Consider the following 25,855-nt stretch of genomic DNA (forward strand, 5'->3'; position numbering starts at 1 on the left):
TGGGAAATTTAATGAATTTATAACGTTCTAATTAGGAAAATCATAAGTTTTTCGGCAATTGTATTCAGCAGATTTTAATAACGACTATATAAGGATAATAATGCGCTGATCAAATTGTATAAATTGTAATCGGTTGCAACGTAGTGAGTGCACAAACTTAGCTCGAAATGTCTTTGGGGGAAAGAGACTTATCTTGAAGGCCTGATTAAGGTAACATAAAGTAACTTTATAAATGTGAAAAAATTCATGCGCATTGCGTATATAACACTAATTGATAAACAAGAAAAAAAAATTCAGTTTATCATTTCAATAGCCGGGAAAAAATTGTCAAATAACTTGTTGAAAACGCAATTTTGCTAGACTGCAGCCTTAATCGTAACGAAATGAAGTCTTACATAATTTTATAGATTAATAATTTTATATTGATACAGCATGACCACATTATATTTTTGTTCTAGTGTAGATAATCTATCAAACTGCTATGAACCAATTCTGTAATATAAGAACTCTGAAGACAAAAAGTAAAATACATTTTCAGTGCTAACGTAAATATCAAAAATTCTAAACGAAACTATACGTTCGCGTCAGACAAATAAATGGGAAAACAAACAACAAATCAAAACAAGTTTTATCTAAACTTGTCTTTCATACACTGAAAACTCATATATTATTAGAATTTACAGTACTTCTCGCGTTTCACCCAGTGATGTGCCGATAGTCGATACTTTTTGCTATTATTGCATCTTTGCGTGTTAGGCGAGGTAATATGTTTCGATTAATGATTATATTCTACTTGTTGATTAGTTTAACAAAACACATTTTTACATTGATCGCATTTATTGTAAAGAGCTTAAAAGCATAATATTATCTGTTGAATAAAAAATATGACTATTTAGTTCTCAATATAATAATTATATTACTTAATGTTTGACTTAATTCTGTAAAAGTAAATGCAAGAATATACACATTTTGTTCGAATTTTCCACAATTCGGTTGGAGACCCTACTCCCAAAAAAAATTTAACTTAACATACAAAAAAAAATTCATAACTCCCCTAAAATAATCGGGTTAAAACGTTTTACTCAACAAAACGTTGCACCAGAAGGCCTACTTTATGGATTGTAAATTTATATTAAAGCCAGAAATTGACACGATTTCAGAATGCCTCGCAAACTATGGCCCAATTCCACCATGCTAAAGTGTGTGCCAAAACTGCGTGAGACGCGCCAGACCGACAAGAAAATCGTTACAGTCTTTTTGATTTAGTATCTGGAAAGTTCTAGAACATTTACAGCTAAATTGCCTTTGACAAAATGAAATATTTTATTAGGATATGACCGTTTCTGTTACATTTAATGGATAAGTTTGAGTACAGATCAAAAGTTTCATAATCATTTGTTTACTTGAAAAGTTGTTGTTAATTTAATTTAAATGTTTATAATAATTTTAACTAAATATTTTTTAAATAAAAATAGGTACGTGTTAAAATATGAAATATACTAATAAAAAATAGTAATTATTCCGGAATAATTCCAACCAATACCCGCGGCCCCATCATTAAAGCGGCTCGACGAAACACAGTGGGGTTTTAGTCGGTAAGAATCCGACATAACCCACGGCTCCTTCCCCGGGGGCCGTGGGTATCTTTGGAAGATTTCCCCACTACAAAAAAAGGGTTGTTTTAAATATCTATAGTGGTTTTGTAGCACATCACTACCAGACGAGTGCTAAGACAATCTGAAAGAGCTAAATCTAGGTAAGGTTAGCCAGAACAAGGGCGTACATTGTGTTAGACAAGGTCCCATCAATTGACCTGGAGATGTGCTCGCCTTTGTATTGACACGTTTTATATAAGAATAGCAGACATTTGAATCAAAATGTGTGGATTAATATTGTTAACTTGATTGCTTATGAGTTTCAATTATATACGTTAATATTATTACTAAGGAAGACTGCGATAAAGATGTGTTCGAATTAATAATTTTATGACATTGAAATTGTAATTGTAATTGGACTCCGCACACACAACCATAAAGATTAATTTGGAAGAAACGCTTAAAATATATTAATAAATTCCAAGCAATTAAACTATTAATCTTGTCATCAAATTTACTATATTAACCTAAATATCCAAGCCACACGAATATAAAGAAACGTAAAAACTCACTAATTACTAGCCCAACTTGGAGCGAAACTGAGATATAAATTTAAAAAGTGAGTCCTGATTTCAAAGTACAGAAATAAAAGCGTAGCCGACACGCTCCGGGCGCAAATAAAAGAATCAGTTTAGATCGGGCGGTGCGCCAAAATATGATTACGTTGGCAAAGCAAGCGGGTACGGGCATATGCAGCGTGTATTGCGGGCATGTCCTGATGGGGCGTATGTATAAGGACACCATGAGAAGAAATGTATGATATTTTAGAAAGTTTGGGTGTGAGTTTGCTTTATAATTTATGTTTCGAATGCCATTCTTGATTGGATTTAACATTTACATTCTAGATTTTATTTTTCCTACTATTGATATAGTTATATAAATGGCATATATACCCGTGCCAGTACAACACGCCACACAAAGCCCAATAATATTATATAGTTTAGGAATGTGGGTGAGATATTTTCATGTTTTAATTGGTATTTGAATCCCGTTGTTGGTCTTAACACATAATTTCTACGAGTTAAATAAATAAGTTCAAATTTTAATTACATTGAGATTAACCCGCTTACCAACATCTCTTTACAAAGTCCTTTCCCTTCCAAGAACAGCTAATTAACCATCCACTTAAAATGAACCCGTGAAACGTGATGACGTCACTCAGTCAGAATAGTCTGAAATAAGCAAAGCAGACGCGAGCTAAATTCAAAATAATCTACACAACAACCAACAATTTGTAAAATCGATTTCATGAAAATATTGGAGCGATGCAATTGTTTCGGCGGCTAAAGGAAATGCCGCGCTGGTTTGCAATTTAGCGGCCATTTGCATCACAATCGGATCTGATTGCGTGCTGGGATATTGGAGTCGTGCTTATTGATCGAAAAATATGCGATTAGACACATGGCTTTGATGGCAAGATGTTTTATTACAGGGGCAATGGTTGGTAGAGAATATTTTGAAATTATTTAACAATATGCTTTATGTGCAATAAAAAATTGATTGATAAATAAATATGCTAGATGTAATCAAATCTTCAATTATAAAATGCCTATGGTATGGGTTTACGTTATGAGCATTGTCTTTATTGTTATGTTGAACAACACATTGTTACCCAATAATAGTCCAAAAATATTGGTATTAAATGGTGTGGTTTGTCTACATTATGGATATCTTTATAGTTAATGTATGCAACACGCATAGGTCAACACAGTACGCATATATCTACTACAGGACGTATCTTTTCAGATATAATTTAATGAAACTTTTAAATTTTTTTTCACGCAAATATATTTCGCCAAGGGTAGAGCAAACGTTCACCCTGACCAGTGACCATGTCTTTAAAACACAACCCACTTAGATGTGACAACTTTTGCGTCCACTCAAAGGTCTAATGGGAAGTTTCGTTTTTTAAGAGGCACTAAGGCCTTCAGAAGTTGTCGCCACTTGGTCCAAGTTCCCAATAAATCGTTTAAAATCCCCGCAACTACCACGAGTCGCCAAGACCATCGTCTCACTTCGTTTAACTAAGTTACGAAACTTTGCCCTGGTTATCGCGCGCTCACGAACAATTTAATAATGAAATAAACCGTTGAATTATACTCGTTTCAACTTTACGGTGTGACATTCTCTTTGTTTTGACGTCTATTAGGATAATGGGCGAGCGATTTTGGTTACGCACTCATTTAGAGTTCGCTAAACTAGATAGTCTTTTGTTGGCGTTCATTCTTTAATTTGAAGGCAAAAAGTGAAGAAATATCATTAATTGTGAAATTACTGTTGATTTGCTGAAATTAACGACTCTTTAGAGTGAAATCAAAAGATGAGGACTGGCTTATATTCGTAAATTTTTGGTTCAGTGGCACATAGCGATAAAACGTGGATTTCTCTCAGTGTAGATAAAAAAGAGTTTCGGCTCGCAGATCCCAAGAGACTAATACCATCTAAAGAAATCCTGCGTAATTCCTAATATAGAAAATTGCACTATTCCACAGCGAAAGTCGACATAGTAAATATAGTCTCTTATTTCAGTTACTTAAATAAGTATAATTTATAAATATGTCCAGTTATTTATCTTAAATCGAAAGCAAATAATCACACATTTACGAAACCTATGGAAAATTGTTACTCAGAATAACAAACTGAAAGCTGTTATTGAATAAGGTTTTTCCATCAGAAGTTTCAACAACTGAAATCCACCAATCACGAGGCAGGCTCAGCAATAAATTTATTCGAGTAACTCTTTCTATCAGGGCTGGAGAAGACAAAAACAGGGCTATTTAACTGGCGAGGAAACCGAGCCGGTCCGTGATAAGCATCCATTTCGCCGAGGTCCTTTCTTGGAATTTATGGCGTGCTTGCGCGTATTGACCTGAGAGGGGTGCGGGTACACTGGGTACTTGCGTTGTTATTAATTTATTAAAACTATCTATACATGTGAACTATATAATTATATGTGCCTCATTATTAACCATTTATAACAATTCAATAGGATCGGAATGTCTATCTACTCTAGTATTCTGTTATGTAACAGTATCGTTATTTGCATCGTATAATTTGCATCACATAACGTTGCGTCACATCACGTCACGTTGCACGTCACATCAGATCACGTCACATCATGACACGTCACATCACGACACGTCACATCATATCGCATCACATCGCGTCACGTCACGCCACGTCACGTCACATCACATCACATCACGTGGCATCACATCATGTCACATCACGTCACATGCCATACCACTAACTTCTCTGCTTTTCATTTTTGAATCACAACACCGAGCTATTTTTTAAAACATCAACATTAAGCAGCACTTTGTAGCCCCAGTAACTTTAATAGTAATTTCACAAATAAAGTGCTCAGTGTGCCCCACCCTTATTCAGATCTCAGATCCCACAGGAGCGCTCTTTATGGCGTCTACTCTAAACTAGCCAATGATATCTTCTGTGATACCGATTGCTGACGTTATCTGCATATCGATTGGATAGCTGTGCTAATGCATAACTATAACGGTATCATACCTGAGGCGATGCCATAACTACACATTTAATAAATCTAAGATTCAACATTGGTGGAATGCAATATAAATTCAGTTTTATTATATTATATTAGGTTAATATTAATCTAACGTCCTGAAAGACAATTAATTTCACTATTCATCATTTCATTCAATTAAAGCAACATAAATTATGAATTGACAACAACTTCTTTCGTTTTTGGTAAAATTGGTAATAAGCATACATAAGGTAAAGTATATTGCAGTTACTCTAAGCCAAAATCTATTAAATGTAGATTCATTAGTAAATTCTTGATAAAATTTATCATTTGGAGATGATGAATTGAAAAATAATAATTTCACAGTAATATCAAGTAACCAAATAATAGTAATTTTATAGACAGATCGTAGTAGCAGTATCCTATTTCTTCTCACAGGAACACTATCTTCTTCAGTCAATTTTCATTCAGAAATCAATTAGATATTGAAGGATTGAATAAAGTGTTTAAAACATCTAACAATGCTGTGATTACCAAAGGCAAACTTAAATGTTAATAATTACAAAATGGTTTAATAAATCGCTATTCAATATTTAACAAAACGTCACAGAATTTAAATCCCACAAATAACATTAAAACGCGCATGTATTGTTATCGCCACTGACCTATTGTTGTGTTTGTCTTTGTTTACGAATTGATTCAATTTCATGTAAATATATATATATTTTTAGCTGAATGAGATTTTGTAACATGATGCTTATTGTATAGCTTTTGTAGCTTGTATGGAATACGTCAATCAGGAATTGTGTATCCTTCTATTCGTGAAATGTTCAAATTTTCGAAGCTTTTTTAGTACAAATTAAATGTTTTCTTTATAATAATACTGTATAATTGAAGCAGTACAGTGTGGAAATAGAAATATAAATTCTAAGCATCAAAACACAAAGTGCTCGAGAAAGTATTCACTCGACTTCTTAGAACCGAACAATTATCTGGGCTTCTATAAACTGTAATACTCATCTTGAATGATGATATTATTATGAATCTATAAATACGTTATATAAATAAAATATAGTTTAAAACAATGCAGTTACATATTGTTTCGTTTGTCTCAATGTTCATATGTTCATATTATTACCCTTTTATATATTGCTTTTTACAATTATACGAATTAATGCAAAAATGTATGAATTCCTATGAGTAAAATAAATTAATGTTTTTGTATGACTCCTTTGAGGACAAACTCGGTAACAACATCTCCAATACACGTTTTATTAAATACTTTTCGGTAAATATTCGTTTTTCACAAAATTTTCTATAGCTGAAAACCAGCAATGGCATTTGGGTCATTGTTTTATTTGATGAAAATTCTACGATTATGAATGAATGAATGAATACTAATAACACATATATAAATAATTATAAACCTTATTATTTGCGGAAAAAGCTTCTAAGTCTTGCAATACAAAGAAGACTACCTACGTGGTGAAATAGAATCCAAAAGGTATTATGAAGAACTAGATTTCCGCCCGCGGCTTCGCCCGCGTTTTCAAAGGAAAACCCGCATAGTTCCCGTTTCCGTTGGATTCCGGGATAAAACCTATGTGTAAATCCAAGTTACCCTCTTTATGTGTGCTAAATTTCATTGTAATCGGTTCAGTAGAATTTGCATGAAAGAGTAACAAACACACACACACATCCTCATAAACGTCCGCATTTATAATATAAGTAGGATTATACCTGAAACTTGGAGAAGCAAGAAAAATCACAAATAGCAGCTAATTAAAAAAACATGTTAATCAAAATCATTGCTAACATTTTTACTCCTCTAAAACCTGTTGTTAGAGGCTTGTTTTGCTCGTATTACCAGCACCTTAAATTGTAAATAATTAATACTATGTTGAAGTACTGAGCAATGAAATTTAACGCTTAGTTGTAACCACCTTAGAGCACTTCAGTTTAATGCGCCATACTTAATATTGGTTTTCCATTCTTGTAGGTAAACCGTAATGAGGTATACGACTGTTATTACCTAGCTCATAAATCTAGTTATTTCAATCTTAATTACTTCAGTTTGTTAAACATATAATATAAGTATGAAACTAACAATTGCAAAATGCGAACGTGCGAATGTGATGCGATTCAATTAAATCAACATAAATTATGAATTAACAAAAACCTCTTACGATTTTGGTACAATTGGTAATAAGTTAAATGTTGTGCCGATTATAAGGCAAAGTATATTGCCATTACTCTAAGTCGAAATTAAATGAAGAGTCATTAGTCCAAACAAATACATATTAATGTCTACCCGCTAATTCGTTAAAAAATCTGGTACTGCTAAACAATTTGGGATTTACAATGCCTTCCGTTTTCTGCATCCATACTAATATTATAAATGTGAAAGTAACTCTGTTTGTCTGTCTGTTACTCAATCACGCCTTAACTACTGAACCAATTTGCATGAAATTTGGTGTAGAGATATTTTGATACCCGAGAAAGGACGTAGGCTACTTTTTACCCCGGGACATAGGATAGGTTTTATCCCGGAAATCCCACGGGAACGGGAACTATGCGGGTTTTTCTTAGACTGCGCGGGCGAAGCCGCGGGTGGAAAGCTAGTAATATAATATTATGGAATTTCGAACAATGTAAGAATTATATGAAGTAGACCTAAATTTTGATTGTATCCTACAATACATCTCTAAGTCTTGTTAAACCCTATTAAATTATCCAGATTCAAGTGCAAACATTGAAACAATTGATTCATTAACCTTTGACACGGGAAAGAACTTGAAATAAATGTAAAAAGTAACGCCAACTCCCTAAAGACAATAATTACAGAGAAGACGTTACTTTGACTTATTCGGGACAATCACAAAACGTTTGATATGACGTCGAGTGGAAAACGTAATAAGCATTCTTGGTTTTATTTGCGTATCAAAGTAAGGAATACAATTATTTATTTGTTTTTTCTTTTATTAAACTATGGAAAGATTGACAAAACGACACGGGTGTACAGAATGTGTGTACCGGAATGAAAACAATGTCTGATAATTAATTATTCGATTAAAATAATGTTCAAGTTCACATCACTTAATAATATGACAATGAATTCCTTTTTTTTAGAAATAGTATTTCGAACTAATTTTTATTTAAAAGTTAGAGCATTGTTATTCTCATCAATAGAAAGGACATTGCAAATAGTGTTAACATGAATAAAAAGACTTTTCAGTTCGTCATGAATTACAATAACGTACCAATTACAATTCCAATAGACTTGTATCACTTGCCATAATAGCGGTAAACAAAACTTATTTAAAGAACAAGCCGGTGCTGCAAGTCAAATAAAAACTGATGGTTTGTTTTTTAGACACTTACGCTAACAGAAACCCGACAAACTCGCTCAAATTCCTCGTTTGTTGTTTATTTACGCGAAAACTTTTCGCTGCGTAAAATAACAATCTTCCGTGTTGTATAATCTGTTGAATTATTGTAAAATAAGAAGGTTTCACTTTAATTCTGCGAGTCTATTTTGAAAGCTCTGTTTATGCATGGGCACGGCTCTAGTAGCCAACTTACTTATACTTCAGCTTTTGTCCGACACTATTTTTTATAGTTATTTGCTAGTGCGTTCTAAAATTATTCTTCAGTCTGTTTATTAATGTTACAATATGATACCTACATGATGAATGTTCAATGTGCTTACGGCACAAGTCATTTCCCAAGGTGAAATATTTTAATTTATCTTGATTTGGAGCATACAAGGTTAACAAAAATTTATTTAAACTTCTCGATTATTCCATGAAAATAAATTATGCAAGTCACTATTTCACAATTCACACATCCATTTCAATACTTCATAATGCAAAGTGTCTCTTCCTTTATTTATGAAATACGTTAATCGATATTTTGAAGGCAGAAAGCTAATTTAGTGAAGTTTTCCAAAATTCAAAAGGAACGAGCCATCCTCATAACCTAACGTTACATAAGTAAAAACACCTAAAAAGGTCTATTTAACGCAAGCCCGGCCAATATATAAGAGCAAATACGTCGTAAGTAACAGCCACCCCTCATTTGTTTGAATTTACCCACATCCAGCGGGATTTAGGAAGGGCACTTTTTAAATCCTTATTGAACTGACATTATATTATACTTATGTGCTATGATTTTCGTGTCTGTTATGCGTTATTGGTTGTTATGGCTGGATATTATCTTTTGGCCGTTATTTTTTTCTTTTTGAAAACGTTTTCCAACAATGTGAGCATAAGTGATGAGATGATTTCAGTAAGCTAGTTAAGCGCATGTTTTATGATTCTAATTCACAAACATAATATTACTTTGGTAATTTTAAAATTGTGCAATATAGAGTATGACGATAACCATCACAAATAGATTGAAATTGACCTCTCGTACATATTTATCGTATACGCCACCGATGTTACAGTGAAAAAATTACAATAAAATATAGTGCTCTAGCACCCAGCCCCGAAACTTGGCAATATCCAAAATTTGCTTCCCATCCAATCGTCCGCGTCGGTTACAAGGCACGTCCAAAACCAAAGCTTCAAAAGTGACATAGAAATATTTGATGGGTGGCCAAGGAAGCGACTATCGTGCAAACGGAAAGCCGTTAATATTTGACTAATCCCCTTGATGGGTCACTGGAAGTCTATTAAGGGGCGGAAATGAAGGCTGTCGCGTCACGTCGACTCGATCGTTTTGTGAATTAGTTAAAATTGACCGGCGGATCAGCGATTGAAAAGACATGTAGACACGCTAGTCTATGTTTAGTTCTTTTTTAGAGAATTACCTGTACAGAATAGATTTTGGTTAGGTACCTGAGGCGGTAAAACTATGTAATATTTTGTCTATGCTTGTAGAATAATTGTAGAGTAAAGAGATTGAAATTTGTTGTTTTTATTTTTTCATTAACAAGAAATTTTTACAATAATTAGAAGATGCTTTAAGGCTGCTTTAGCGATATTTAAGTTTACCTTAACTACATTTATCCTTGAATGGACTTTCAATCCTACAAAAGCATTTATGATTCTAGGCGTTATCTAGAAACTAATAAGGAAGTATAGGTATCACGCGAAGGGAAAACACCCTATGGTAAAGGATATACACCACCGAAATTAATTGGAGACGGAAGAAAAAGGAAAAGGTTAGAGATATGAGATTTATTTTCTGTGACTAAGCTTAATATATTATATCATATTCTATACATACGTAATTGATCCAATTAGTATTAAAGCATGCATAACAACCACACAATGTTACTTGTAAAATTATTATATTATTAATTTTGCAGAGAATACACATTTCGACTTCGTTAACTTGTGACATAGATAAGTGCACAAACTAATATCACGTATTTGTGTGTGCATTCATTTTTATTATTTTTGTTGTGTTTTACAATGTATGTAGTTTATTTTCATTTTCTCTTCTCTATAAACATTATTTACTAGAAAAAGTAAGTTTCTAGTAAAATCAGACTCTTGACTTATTAAATATTTGTTGTTAGACATTTCTTAGGAAAGTTGAGTCACTTAGATGTAATAGATACTAAAAGCAACTTAAATATAAACATTAAAAGATTTTACCGTGAAAAGGAATGCACTGAATAAATAGGTTACGCGAGACGAAAAGTAAAAATAGTGGAGACCCAGAAACGGTAACTATGTCCACAGATAACGGCAGAAAAACATTACAGTTTAATGTAATGAAATGGAGATAAATGCTGAGAAAAAAAAGATAAGAAGTGTTCGGCAAATTAAATTGAAAGTCCACAACAGTTTTCGTACACAAGGTCTTAAATCGACACCTTGGTTTTTCGAATTTAAGCTTAATCAATATAAGTATAGAGTTTAAAATGCAATGAAAATATTGTAATATGTATGTTTAATAAGTAAGGAATGGAGCAGAATTTGTGTCGTATCGGGTTTTAATTTCTTCTGAAAAGAATTAATGACTTTGCTTTCGGGTTGGCTCTTTGTCGTTTCATACGTTAAAAAGTCTATTGGTTTTGGGGGAAATATTTTTAGTACAATCTTTCTTGGAAGATCAATAAATCGGCCGAAAACTGGAGTGTAATTGCTTTACAGAGTTTGGTTAGGTAAAGTTGGATCTTTTAGTAATATTGCGTAAGATTATAGACATAAGAAACACGTGTACGTATTAACAAAAGTTGATAATTATTATGTTTTATTTTCATAAAATTATAATTTGAATTGTTTAAGGCTAGAACTATATAGCGAAGGACGCTGGTTCGAATCCTGAATATTTCAGAAGTTAATAATTAATTACAAAATATAATCATAATAATATTTTACAATCCATTTTTATTGATTTACCATACATATCTAAAGTTAACCGAAAGATTAATTATTTATCCCACGTAAAATAAAAATAACTACTTTATTTGTGTTTTTATTTATAGAATAATCGTTTATAATAATTCCTAGTTCATTAATACTAATCTATCATTTATCATCAGCCTTCAAATAAATTATGAACGATTGATAACTTTCCTTTACAACAAAACCAACTTTTAGAAAATAAGAAAAATGTGAAGGTAATTCCATGAGGTGTCATTAGTTATTTTCTTTTCTTAGCTTCAAAAAAAATAATAAAGACATATTTTATTATTTACAGAACAGATCTGAAGCTGTCAGATTTTCCATCTTAATTCAAACCTAAATACATTTACTTAAAGCCCATATTACGATAATCTTATCTTATCTTTCTAGTTTCTAGTAATATTATAAATGCGATAGTTTATGAGGATGTGTGTGTGTTTGTTATTCTTTCACGCAAATACTAATGAACCGATTACAATGAAATTTAGCACACATATAGAGGGTATCTTAGATTAACACATAGGATAGGTTTCATCCCGGAAATCCCACGGGAACGGAAACTATGCGGGTTTTTCTTTGAAAACGCGTTCGAAGCCGCGGGCGGAAAGCTAGTTCAATCATATGTCCATAACGTAACGCATCAACGCACTAGGTCAGCCAAGCAAACTATTACAGAACACGAAGTAAGTAAATATTAGGGATTATTATTAAATATTCACATAACCACATTCACCAATTCACTCCAAAAACGACCACTTACCCTTTCCTTGTAAAAAATTCATAGTGCAGAATGAGAGGATGCTCAGTCTGATTTCTCCAAGGTAAAACGCGTTTTGATTTTATTTTCCGGATTATAATTTTGTCACTGGAATTTGCTAGTGGTTTTATAGCTTAGTATAGTTACTTAATATATTATAAATGCGATAGTTTCTTCGATTGTCCCTCTTTCAGGTTGCAACGAAGCGATTTTGTTGGATGATTTATGTGTCTCGAGATCATTATCTAAATAATTGGCTCAATTACTGACCATTTGTTTTCATAACGTTAGTTATGTATGATGTATGAAGGGTTGTATCGGATACCTATAGCTTCTATTGGATATTTGAGAATGATGTAATAGAGATGACACTCATACCTCTATGATTTTTTTTCGTGTCAATGGAAGACAAAGGCTCCTGAAAAACAGTTCTTATTATCTTAGGATAATAAGAACTGCTCTAATTTCTAAAATGTTTAAGTGAAATAAATGATTTATTTATTTAAATGATTTATTTATTTATTTACCTCATGTATTGATGATACAGACATACCTGTAACTTCAATTATATCACAGTCATGTAAGCCAGTGATATAAACTAGAGAAGGTATGCACCATTATTTACTACATTTTAAACTATACGTCGCTCATAAAAAGGCACATCTGCCTGAGTTATGCAAAAATCCTTAATAGAAATTGAAAATGCATTTCACACCTATTTCACTGATCGATTTTTCTTCACCGATAAGTTGATCAGCATTCTACGTGCCGTATATTTTGTACTGTGTGATTTGTATGTGTTGTGTTGTATAGATAAATACCGTACCAAATATAAAAAGGAGATCTAATTTTGGAATTAAATACACAAGCTATGGAAGAGGAAAAATTAAGCATTTATGACTGCTTAAACAAAAACTCAAACATTTACTTATTCTACTTGACTTCTTTTAGAAGAGGTTTTAAATCGTCAACAACTCTTCTCGTAACATTATAAAGTTTCTCGAGGTTATTCCCTATATTAAAACATTCAAACAAAATTGTTGCATGTTCAGCACGTCACACGTGAATGTTGAGATAATGTTATACATAAAAATACAGATTCAATTCCATATCACTAACGACACCTAAAAATCATTTTACGCGAGAATTTTTCAAGTTTCTCCGAGAGCTCTGGACGCGTGCCAACCTCCCATTTACCTTAACTATTTCCTAAAGCGCGAGTTACAGTGCAAACAGCCTATCTCTTAACAAAATCTTCGGTTCTATGCAAAACTTTTCCACGCCACATTTAGTTGTATTGCCTTCTAGCGCGGTGTAGTGGAAACTGAACTCTACATACCTAGCTTTAAGGTTAACTTTGCCTTAATAGGAAGAGAGGAATGTAATAAAATTTGTCTAGTATGCAACATTTGGCTCGTCACTCCCGAGGGAGGTTGGAATGCGTTGAAGTACAAACGTGGAGATTTTTTGTAGAACCGGGAAGGGTACTTTTATGACTCGATTAGGCTAAATTATATGCTTGACTATTTTTATTGTGCCAATTTATTGGCTGTTTATATCTCTCTATGCTAAAAGATCGGAAAATGGGGAGCTTAGTGTATTATAACTTATTACTATTGTGTTAACGGAGAGCTAGTGAATGTTTATTTATAGTATATTTTTATTTAGCATTTCATAATTTTGAAAAAAGTTATAAAAAATGTTGATAAATGAAAACAGGATTAAGTAAATAAATGAAGGATGTGCTTAGTTTAACGCGGTTTTTTAAATATACATTTCAGCATTCTTCTCTACAAAAATAATATTTATTACGACCTGAAGTCTGTTAGTTTTATCACAAGTTTAATTCTTATTATTCTGTGATATAAAATAACTCCAAGCTAAGATTACTAAGATCTATCCCAACAGGAAGACTTGCCAAAATGCCACTGTGGTCTGTGACCACAACAGAGGCTGTCACAGCAGACCTCCGCCAACCTCCTGTACTCCGACCCAGCGCAGACAGTGATATATATTTTATACATAAGAGAAGATTTAATTGCAATGTAATTAAAACACATTTCTCACAATAAAATTTTCAAACAATCTCAGAGTAAAATTGTCATGTATCTATGAAAATTTTATTATGAGATTGCTCAAATGAATAATAGATATATTAATTCGCGAATATTTAAAATACTTACTCTGTTTTAGGTTAATCAAAAGTAAAGTGCTTGTATTTGTATCATATTTAACTATATCGATACCTACTTCATTTAATGTATTATTTTTAAGCAGAGAATATTAATACGAAGAATATTAACGTACAAATATTATTATTTTTAAGAATTAAAGAGCAGTATATATTATATAGCAAATTATCAGTTCAATTTTAACTTTGTAGAAAAAAGATCAACTTATTTCAATATTTTTATTACATTAGCGATATAAGCCTACTAGCTTTCCGCCCGCTCAGTCAAAGAAAAACCCGCATAGTTCCCGCTCCCGTGGGATTTCCGGGAGAAAACCTATCCTTTGTCCTTTCTCGGGTATCAAAATATCTCTATACCAAATTTCATGCAAATTGGTTCAGTAGTTAAGGCGTGATTGAGTAACAGACAGAATTACTTTCGCATTTATAATATTAGTATGGATTATTTTGAAATATGTGTCAAAATTAAGAAATGAAAAATGTGATTAGCCCTAATATAATTATGATTAGCCTTAAACACCGAAGTTTTCACGACCCTACCTTTAAAATTAAAAAGTACACTTGTACATTATGTATCGTCGTATCGAGCTTAAGAAACAGCGAGACAAGAATAATGATAGTAATAAACTCTATTGACATTCAATTCCCCGGAAGTCACATAGAAAATGGCATAATGAGAGTCATTGTGAAATCGGTGAATAATTGATTGTGCCAACGAGTTAACGTCCCGGGGTTAGCCGTGTGAATTATTAGGGTGTGAGCAGAACTGCGCACAGAACGAACGAAATATATTAATTATTAACTAATGAAGTAAATAAATTAATGAAAATTTTGGTAGTTTTTATGTCACAACAAATAGAAGGTAGGCCACCCGAACTTAAGTGGTCACCACCACCCATAATCATTAGTAACACTGGTAGTAGGAAACTCCTGTGCCCGATAAACTTTTCCTTTTAAAATTACTATAGAAATATCGTCTCTATATTCCCTTGAATACTCACATAAGATTATAATGCTTGTTGCAAGTACTGTGTGTTTATTGTGAATGTAGAGTCAAAAGCTTCCATTTTAACAAATAATATAACGTAATAATTAGTTTTAGAATTAGTAATTCTAATAATATCAAATAGCTGTACTTCACAAAACGTTTGTTACAATCCTATTGATATAATAGATCTCCCTCTTGTAACAAATTTGATATATTAAGTAGCGCAGGTGTGTCCACACCTCACGGTATTCGTCGGTGCTTAAGCGACAAGCAATAGGGTGTCAACCATTGTAAATGGCTGGCTTATCTTTCCAATTTAAATACATTTGAATAACGCTCATCGTATTGAGGAGGATTTTACGCTTATTGGCTAATATTGGGTTTGCCTTAGCATCGTGTGATATGGGGAATACTTTATCTTTAAATCCGTATGGTAAGTGCTTATTTGGCTCTTTTCAAGTACTCTGGGGATTCTGTAATTGTATTAAATTGTTTTGATGTTGTTTTTATTTCGTTGTATTTTAAAAGCTCCTTGTTTGTGAAATGTTTGAACACTTTTATATGTGTTCTAAAATTACATTATCTAGGAATTTTTGTATTGTATAAAGATTATGAAGAAAACAACCTTTGTCTCATACAAAATGTTAATCCAGAACAATTATTAAAAGCATCTGCGTTCAAAAGGTTTCTCTGTTCGTATACTATTAATTGTCCGATATACTTTTAGAAGAATCAATAAAAGCGATTTCGTCGAAGCTTCCAGACCGGGATCAAATAAATTTCGCCGTCCAATAAGAGGATGTGATTCCAGAACTTTCTACACGCTTATCAATTGAATTTACAACGCAACTTTACACATCCCATTTCATTGAACGTTTTGTTATCGGCGCGTGTGAGAATTCTGTGGTGATTATTTAACACTTATTAATGACCGTTGACGTATGTGTTTGTGTTTTACAATCAAAGAAAAATCATACATATTATATGTATATTATACAATCATTTAACAGCGAAGCAGACTCACCTAACTCTACAAACTGTACAAAACTAACCAATTTGTAAGTAATAGGTATTCAAACTCAAAATTTATTCATTCAATTAGACTTCTTCGAGAAGCACTTTTAAAACGTCATATTTTTAACATTTAGGTACCACCGATTCGGAAAGCAGTATCTATGGAGAAGAACCGGGAAGAAACTCCATAGTTGCTCTTTATAGTCATGTCAGTATTACAATTTAATTACAAAATATGTAACTGTATATCATCCTAATGTGCCAAAGAGCCGTCCTTCATTGATAAAAAAGATATATATTATGATTTATGCGTTTGTGCATCTGCAAATATTTCTTGAAGGAATGTACCTTACACCTCATTGATATAAACACAACAAGAAACACTATTGTTTCCAAACAAACGATTAAAAAAGCATATACATAGCTAAAAAAATCGTCGTACCGCCATTTTATCTTCCACGCAACACAGCGAGGCTTCACACCGTCCCGTCCCGATCCGTTCCAATAAAATACGATATTAACCCATGATGTATTCACACGCTCATAAGTTTCGGATTAAAAAAGGAAAGGGACCCCTTTTGTCCGCGATACAATTATTAACTGAGAGTTCGTATGAGTTGTTTTTATGTAAATTTCACGGGTTTTTCGAAAGTTCGACCATTGTGTTTCTGGAATTATGACGGATTAATGAAAGCTTTTTTGGTGGGAAATAATGAGTCACGACGATTCATATGTGTACAAATTAATTTATTGAGCATCGGATCTTTTAATTGCAAGCGTAATAAGCTATTTTATCGTACAATTAATTAATTATATATAAAAGTTTACTGATTGTTCTTCAGTAACTCGAGTCATAATTGAAATAATGTAATTTCACATTATAACAACCAGATACATCTTTTGTATAAAATAAATCCGATATAATTACATTATTATCTCTATAACTCTAGGAATATTTTAGGTAAATGCATTACAAATTTAAAACTTATTTATTTGTTAACATAGGTAGTAGAGATTACAGAAAAGGTAAGGTAAGGTCCTTAACACATTAAAATAAAATTATGCTCTTTCTATTGTATCACTTATCTATTCACCCATTACATCGGTATAATTGATTTCATTTCAGAAATCACGTTCCAGACCCACAGGTTTACCTATTCTAAAGCACGAGCAAGCATTTACAGACTTGCTTACCTACTCAGTTCTGCTAGCACAAACACACAAACTATTCAGGATTATAGACAAAAATACGCAAACATACACAAATTCAATAGTTTTTCTAACAAAGTTTATGTAACTATACTTGAAATGTGAAGTAGAAAGCGTTTAAGACTATTTTTATCACGGCACGTGTAAATCTAGAGAGCGGAATTTATCAATACACTTGAAACTTTTAATGGTCTTTTTAACGTCAATACTTATTTTCTTACCTTTATTTAAAGGATAGAAGAGATAAAAATAACACCAGCTCAAAGTTGATATCTCTATCAACTCCCCACTACCCAGACTATCAAAAATAATCAATAAATACAGTGATAAAATCGACATCTTCTTCCATACACCCAACAAGCTCCGTTCTATAGTGAAGGATATACAAAAATTGATACCTTAAATTGTTGTCATCATCATCTATCATCTATTAATTAAAAATTATTATTCTTTTAATAATAAAAATAACTTTGTAAAAATAATTTTGTATTGTACTCTTAAGAAATAGCTCTGTATAATTGGCGCATGCTGTGTTAAAAAAAATAAATAAATAAAAAGTAAATAAAAAAAATATCGTTTCATTCTGGACTTGTAGAATAAAGTGTTTTATAAAATGAATAATGTAAGTTTGTTCATAGATATGATGCTTTTTACTCTGTACATAATATAAACTCCATAGATAGGGTCAAGGAGAATAGCTATGTTTGGTGACCATGTGATTTTAAACATTGACTGATACATATATATTTAATATCACAGTTACATCAATTTAAAGGGGTTTGTGAAGAGGATCCATCCAAAACTTGCTTGATAAATGAAATACTAATTTCTCATACGCTTTAACATGAATCCAAACCCAAATCTCGTGCTAAAACACGCTCGTGATTCGTCAGTAACTTTCTAAATAAATATCAAAATGACGTGAACCGTAAGATTTTTGTTTGCTCTTACACAAGTTGTGCGCAACTTTATTATTTTAATTGAAATTTAATTAAACGAGCCTGCTCGCGGTTTGTGGGAACTCTGAGCATTTTCTTTGAAACTTGATAATTGCTTCTGAAAAGATTCCACCATGTTCACGCTGAGAATAATATGAAAAACTTAATGTATTAATTGTTTATTTGTACTTACACGAGCGTCTTTAGATGTGTTGGAGATGGCAGTTCCAGAGAATGTAGAGATTTGCAGAACTTCTTTATTAATTTTAAAATGTAATTTTTTTATTAATTTAAAAGGTATTTTAGATCCCGCATTCAATAATTTATTCATATTTTTGTTAACGAGTATTTTAATATTGGTTTATAAATTTTTTATTCACCTCCATAGTATTTTCAATATTAAACAATATTTTCGCCGGTGAGCATGATTTATTACATTCCGTATAATTTGTTAACAAATTGTGTGTTATATGATTTCTTATCCTATCCTATTATATATATTCGTTAATTAAAAATATGAAAGACAAGTTAATTTCTAAGACATGTCCTTAACAATATAAATGCATTAATCCATAATATTATGATATCAAGTATCAACATTACTTATTAAATTTTACAAACAACTTTCTGACAAAATGACTCACGTTTTAACGTAATATATTCATCGTTGCTTCAGATTAGAGTTACGAGCTTGTATATGTCAAATATGTATGTAATAATTTGCTCCAGAAATACAAAGTGTATTTATTATGTCTCGAAACTTGTATATTTCTCTTTTATATGCATAATAATTATTAATATTATGTTTATCACGTTTTTCTTCAGAATGCTGTAATAGGGAGTGAGCTTACTCTATCATACACGACAATAATTCTTATAGCTTTTATAACGGTTCATTTTAGAGGCATTTTGTATTCTTTGCATAATATAATATTATACAAAGGCCCATCTTTAACTGTGTCACAATTTATCATGCAGTTCTTGTAAAATTGCAAAAAATAAATTAAAATATTCTAGTAATGTAGAGTACTACAATATTTTATTTTATTTTTAATGTAATTGAAGCGATGTGGAGTTTTGCTTCAATTACTTCTGATAAGAAAACTTAAAATTAACATTAAAATTACATAGCATATAGCAAATTTGCATCAACTATAATTACCCTATTACCATTTTGAATAAACCAAGAGCAAGAAACAACCTAGAAGCTCAAAAAAATAAACTGAAAACAAATCTCGATATCTCAGCAAACATTTCAAAATATTCACAAACAAAGCGAACAAGCAAACCAATAGATCCGAACATTATTTGTACAAACAGCGGCTCGAACGCATTCCCTTTGAGATTGTTTTGTTTGTATGTTTGTTTAAAAATTCACCTGGGACTTGTAACTGCACAAATTTGAACTAAATTCTATTTTTAGATTATTTCATTCTGTTTATAGGAGTAAATTCAAATGCTTTTTATTTAAGTATTGTAAATTATTTTGCATGCAGGAATTTTTTTATGAAATTTTGGTATAGGATCCATATCCTACCTGTGAAAAGATAACTTGAAGGAAGAAATCAGAAGATAGAATTTTCACAAAACACTAAATAAAAACAAGAACACGTTTTTCATCAGGAGAGAATGTACATTGTACATAGTACATACCTAAAAGATACGAAATAAAATCTGGCATGTTACACCTTATTAAAATTAAGTTTCACTGTCCTGTGATGCTCATACTAAATACACAGACTATATTATTCCTTTAAAGTTAAAGGAGTAAGTTAAAGTTACAACCCTAATGATAAAGCCTTTCTTCAAATAACAATTGAAATCCATCACATGAAAGCCAATATTCATATCAAGCATAAAATCGTTTAGAGAACAAATAGAGATATGAATGCAATTGAGCGATATTGCAGGGGAGATCAACCTTTGGTAAATAATTGATTAATTGTCTTGTCTTGATTTGCAGCTAAATCAGTCTTAAAAATCTAAGCAACTCATGTGATATATTAAATTAAGAGGCATTTGTGATCTAATTTTTATTCGATGAGCCCTAAACTTATTAGTGTAATTTTTAAATATAAGTATATCACTCTTAAGCCGTAAATATGTAAAAATAAGATACAGACAAACTGCAATAGTAATATGTAATATCAATTGAGGCATATCACAAATCACATAGCCTTTGCTTTTCTTTAAAGTGATCCTAAAAGTATTTTTTTTTTAATTTCACATACTTTTAATATCAGCATTAAATAATTGCCCAAGGTTCTGCACCCCTGCAGCAGCCGATCAGCGCTGGTATCGAACCAAAACTATGGGCACGTCAAAAAGCAATCACTGAACTAACGTGGAATGATTCGGAGCCGTCAGCCGGAACAAAAGCCGCTGCGAACTGATACCAGGGTGACTGTGTATGGACCAGGAGACGGGATAGTCGGATTTGATCGTGATGCATAATGCAATAAATGATAAAAGGAATTGTAAACTGTCTTTATATCTATGTGAATAACAATTAACAATAGTTTTAAATTAATAACATGTAACGTCTTTTTTTCAACACTGCGTTTAACATACTTACACAAAGGACTCTTTTGAGGTTTAAAAGGTTCACAAAAAATCAGTCAGTTAATTCAATTGTGTATTTCCAGTTTACCCCTTTCTTTGTAACCTGCAATTTACATAGACAAATTCACCACATTATATTTTCACTATAACATAACATTTCATCCCTTATCACAAAACAAACAGTTCTATCAGAATTAAATGCACTAGAAGCTAGATTCCACACCTCCGATCTAGGCATTCTAAACACTAGCCAAATTTCATTCGACACAGCGGTCGATTCTATGTCCCAAGCGGCTCGACGGAACACAGTGGCGTTTTAGTCGATAAGAATCTGATAACCCATGGCTCATTCCCCGGGGGCGTGAATATCTGTGCAAGATTTCCACACTAAAAAAAAGAGCGTGTGTCGAACATGTGTGTCAGAAGTGAAACTTCTTTGACAAGATTCAAGATACCAAAATCGTCACCTTCCTCCATGACGAGACCTTTAAATTTTACTCTCAACACGCCTAAAGAAGTTTCACTTCAAAAGGTCCCAAAGCCAAGAGCGGGTGCCACAGTCACCCTACACTCGGTACCTAGACGCTAGATAGATTCAAACAATGAAATGAAATGCTCGCGATATTTCCGTGCCGGTGGTCGAACTGTTCCTCCAAATTACAATATTATTCACGGAACAACACCCTCTCTTACTACGGAGTTAGGGAATATATTTATGTGTATGAATAATGTGTTTATTATAGTCGTTTTAGTTGTTAAAAAGGATAGACGTCTCGTAATATTTGCCGATGCCGATGCGCTCATGCAGCGGGCTTATCAATTAAGTAAATTTTTCTACATGGTTCTAAGTACGGAAAAATAAATTAAAATAGAGAAGTTCTCATCATATATTTGCTGTACAAATTAAACGTAAACTTTACTAAATTAATTTAAATAACAACAAAATTTAAGAAACATTCTGAACAAGAGAATGGTAAACAGCAATCCATGATTGACATGAACCATCAAATGTGATGTAATTTTTCTCTCTATTTTTTCTATTTTTAATTATAGGAATAAATTATTACTCTCATAATTTAACTAAAACAACATGTTAATCTAAATCGTAGCAGAAACATAATCTAAAAGGAAAACTCGATGAATACTTACACCCAAACATGTAGCCATCCCACACGATAGATAGAATTACTAGCTGCCTAAACTCTGCAGGTTTAGGTAATGCGTTTAAACAAATATCACTGTTTACGATCCGGTACATTTCAAGTGCTCTCGTATGTATCGAATTTACTTGAACAAACACACGTACACGGGGAGTATGTTGCTGAATTCGATGCTGCATATTTTTCATACGATGCGATAAAGTTTATGCAGAATAACGTTTAGTTTATTGAATTAATAAAATAGTTGGTACATTTGTTTTAAGAAACTCGTAAATTATGTTATTTTGTTATAGGTACCATCTTATACTTATAAATTTATAGTGTTACTTCCTCATTACATGATTACCGATAGTTATCTACTACGATCTTAATATAACTTATTCGATGTGGTCGTTGTGCATTTGGAAGTGTATTATTCAACAATTATGTTATTAACAGCTTTACATTTTAATATTTTTTATTCTTATGTATTTTGAAAAGTATTAAGAAACTATATCAAGTAAATGCCATTACAAGCTTCAATAAAAGACAATGTGTAACAAAAACAGAAAAAGAAAATACCCACAACAGAATATAACAATGTATCTAAACTTCTATACAAAATTAGTACCACAAAGTAACTTCACTACAAAGTCCTATCAATACATCGATCCAATAATATTAGGTTACAACTATTGTACCAATAATGAGCACACAATGCCTGGGTCAGAGCCACACTGCCACAGTCCGGCTTACTTACCGACTTTAGTAACAACTTCCAATGCAACTATTCACTTACTTACCAACTTGCTCTATATTACAGAGATGTAGGAAATGCTTGATGTGTGAAGAGAATGGACTTGCAAGGCCTAATTATAAATGCGTATTTTTTGTTGGTTTGTTTGTCTGTTTTTCTGTTATTGTAATGGCACAACGAACCGATATATGGCATGATTTTTTCATATTAATTGTGATTGATCTGTAATATAGGGTTCCTTCTACGGTAAAACTTATCCCCATTTAAATAGAAGAAGATCACAGCTAATTCAGTTAATCATTTAATACGCTTTTTCAGTGAAGAACACACCCCGACTTCAGCGTTTTCTATAAACTGATAAACAGCACCTGAAACAGTTAAGCCTCTCTTCTATCTTACGCATTATAGGCGCTTACCTTCAAGCTGGAGAAATTGCCCGTATCACGATGAAACAACATAATCTTACTGACCTCTCCTGCGATTTATATTTCAAGGAACTTAGCAGCATATAGTGACTTTCTTCTATGTTTTTTAGAGACTTTTTAATTGCTTGCTATTGTTAATGTTTTATTGCATTACGTATACGATGTTTAGTTTGTGATAAATACATGTTTCTTACCTTTAATGAATGTACTTTAATTGGAGAAATATGATATACCTTCTCCAATTTTAGTAGTGTATGTGAAGGACGAATTTAGCAGTTACTCGTCTGACGTGGTCTTGATATGTTAGCAGCGAATCTTGAGCCATAACTCAACTTGGATGTGCTTCTGACGGTCTGGGGGTATTAATTAATAAGATAAAATAGTTGTATATAATTTATAGATATGAAAGAATGTTGAATTGATTTTTATTTAGGAATTTCCTTGTGAATTTTTGTGAAATAATTTATTTAAAAGAAAGTTACATTTAAGTTAAAACTTTTTGGCAATAAATGTAGAGACAGTAAGTAAAATTGCGTTTATGAACATAATATGTCACAATATATTCAAAAAACTATAAATAATTGAGCAAAGCCAAAGATCGGCAACTGCGGCAGATTATGGGGGAGACCAAGAAGCTTGAATGACGCCTGGTTGTTTTTTGTCCCTTTCACACCTAACTTGGCAAGTTGGTGTGAAAGGGATGAAGGAACAACCCGGCGTCATTCAAGGTCATACCTTCCCGTGACAAGTCAACGTTCATAGTGCAATCTCCAGTGTATTAGATTTAAGCTTCTTGGGGGAGACCTACGTCCAATAGAGGACTTACGCGGGCGGAATTGATGGGTGGATGGATGGATAAAGAATGATATTTCTAAATTTATCCAAAATTAGTATCTGCTATTTATTTTATTGCAACCTATTAGTTTGTGATCGTTGTTTCTGAAAAATGGCATTACTGCTATTATGAAAAGGAAGAAAATATGAGGTACCTTCAACAGATTGGTTTCAATCAAAACAATTGGATTGGAATCGAGTTGCATTGATTCGCTGCACATGTCGCGTCCCCTTCGGCAACTGTAAACAATGGAAACTAATCTCTGAGCACAATTAGCGAGTACCCACTGTGATTGGATGTCGATAGAGGTCTAGTATCTTTAATCAGCTGGGAACTGCTCACTTATGTGTTAAAAGTCTGGTTTCTTCCTTAATCAGTTAATGTAATGCACTTATAAGAAAATTTATTAGAAGCCTGTTTGTTGTTGAAAACTCCAGGTGTGGGTAGAGTTAGAAGTTAGAGTCACTATTCTGTGTATATGTTTTTTAAGTATTATTAGTTCGTATTCCTGTATATTTCGTGATAAAATAATATGGTGTGAATCTTAGACGATTTATGAAATTTAATAGGGGTTTCGTATTAATTTTGAACATTGACGTACACTAACGCAATCAACATTCGCAAAATCATTTGAAGTTAGTTTTGCAATATTACATCCATACTTCCATACTAATATTAATACCTTTTATAAATGCGAAAGTAACTCTGTCTGTCTGTTACTCAATCACGCCTAAACTACTGAACCAATTTTCATGAAATTTGGTATGGAGATATTTTGATAACCGAGAAAGGACGTAGGCTTCTTTTTATCTCGGGAAAATGACGCAATCCCGGATATCCCACGGACACAGGAACTATGCGGGTTTTTCTTTGACTGCGCGAGTGAAGCCGCGAGCGGAAACTTAGTTCCCTATATTTTAATGATTGAAACCCACATTAATATACATGTCAATAGTAAAAAAAAATATATGATAATATGGAATCAGCACAGTGGGTAAGTGTCACGTGATACTAGTTACGTGATCGCACAGTTTCATATTCGTAATTACGTAGTTTAAGCAACTGTGCTTTGAATGAGAATTTACCAAAGACATTTAGTACCTACATTGCATTTTTAACAAAGAGTTAACGAAATAAAAGTTCCAAACAAGCAATTTAATATATTATTTCAATAAAATATTTTTATTAGTTCGAATTTGTTTGTATCCTTTTACATCTATAAATGTAGATAAACGAAGAGAACATGATGAATTCTTACTATTCAGTGTTTTCCAGAAACTTCGTAATATCCACCTAACCTAATTCAGAACCCATTTCCAGAAACATCTTCATCGCCATCTTAAATTAAAAAGACGTAAAAAAAAGCTTCTATAATGAAACGAAAATATTATCATACATTACGTTTCTAGCACGAAATTCGTGTGACCAAATTGTTGGTCCAAAACCTCTTATTCTATAGGACAGGGCACACAAAAGCTACAAAATACAATAACGCAACCACACGAAGCATTATTCGAGGCTACG

This window comes from Colias croceus, chromosome 16 (assembly GCF_905220415.1).
Source record: "Colias croceus chromosome 16, ilColCroc2.1".
Classification (NCBI taxonomy): domain Eukaryota; kingdom Metazoa; phylum Arthropoda; class Insecta; order Lepidoptera; family Pieridae; genus Colias; species Colias croceus.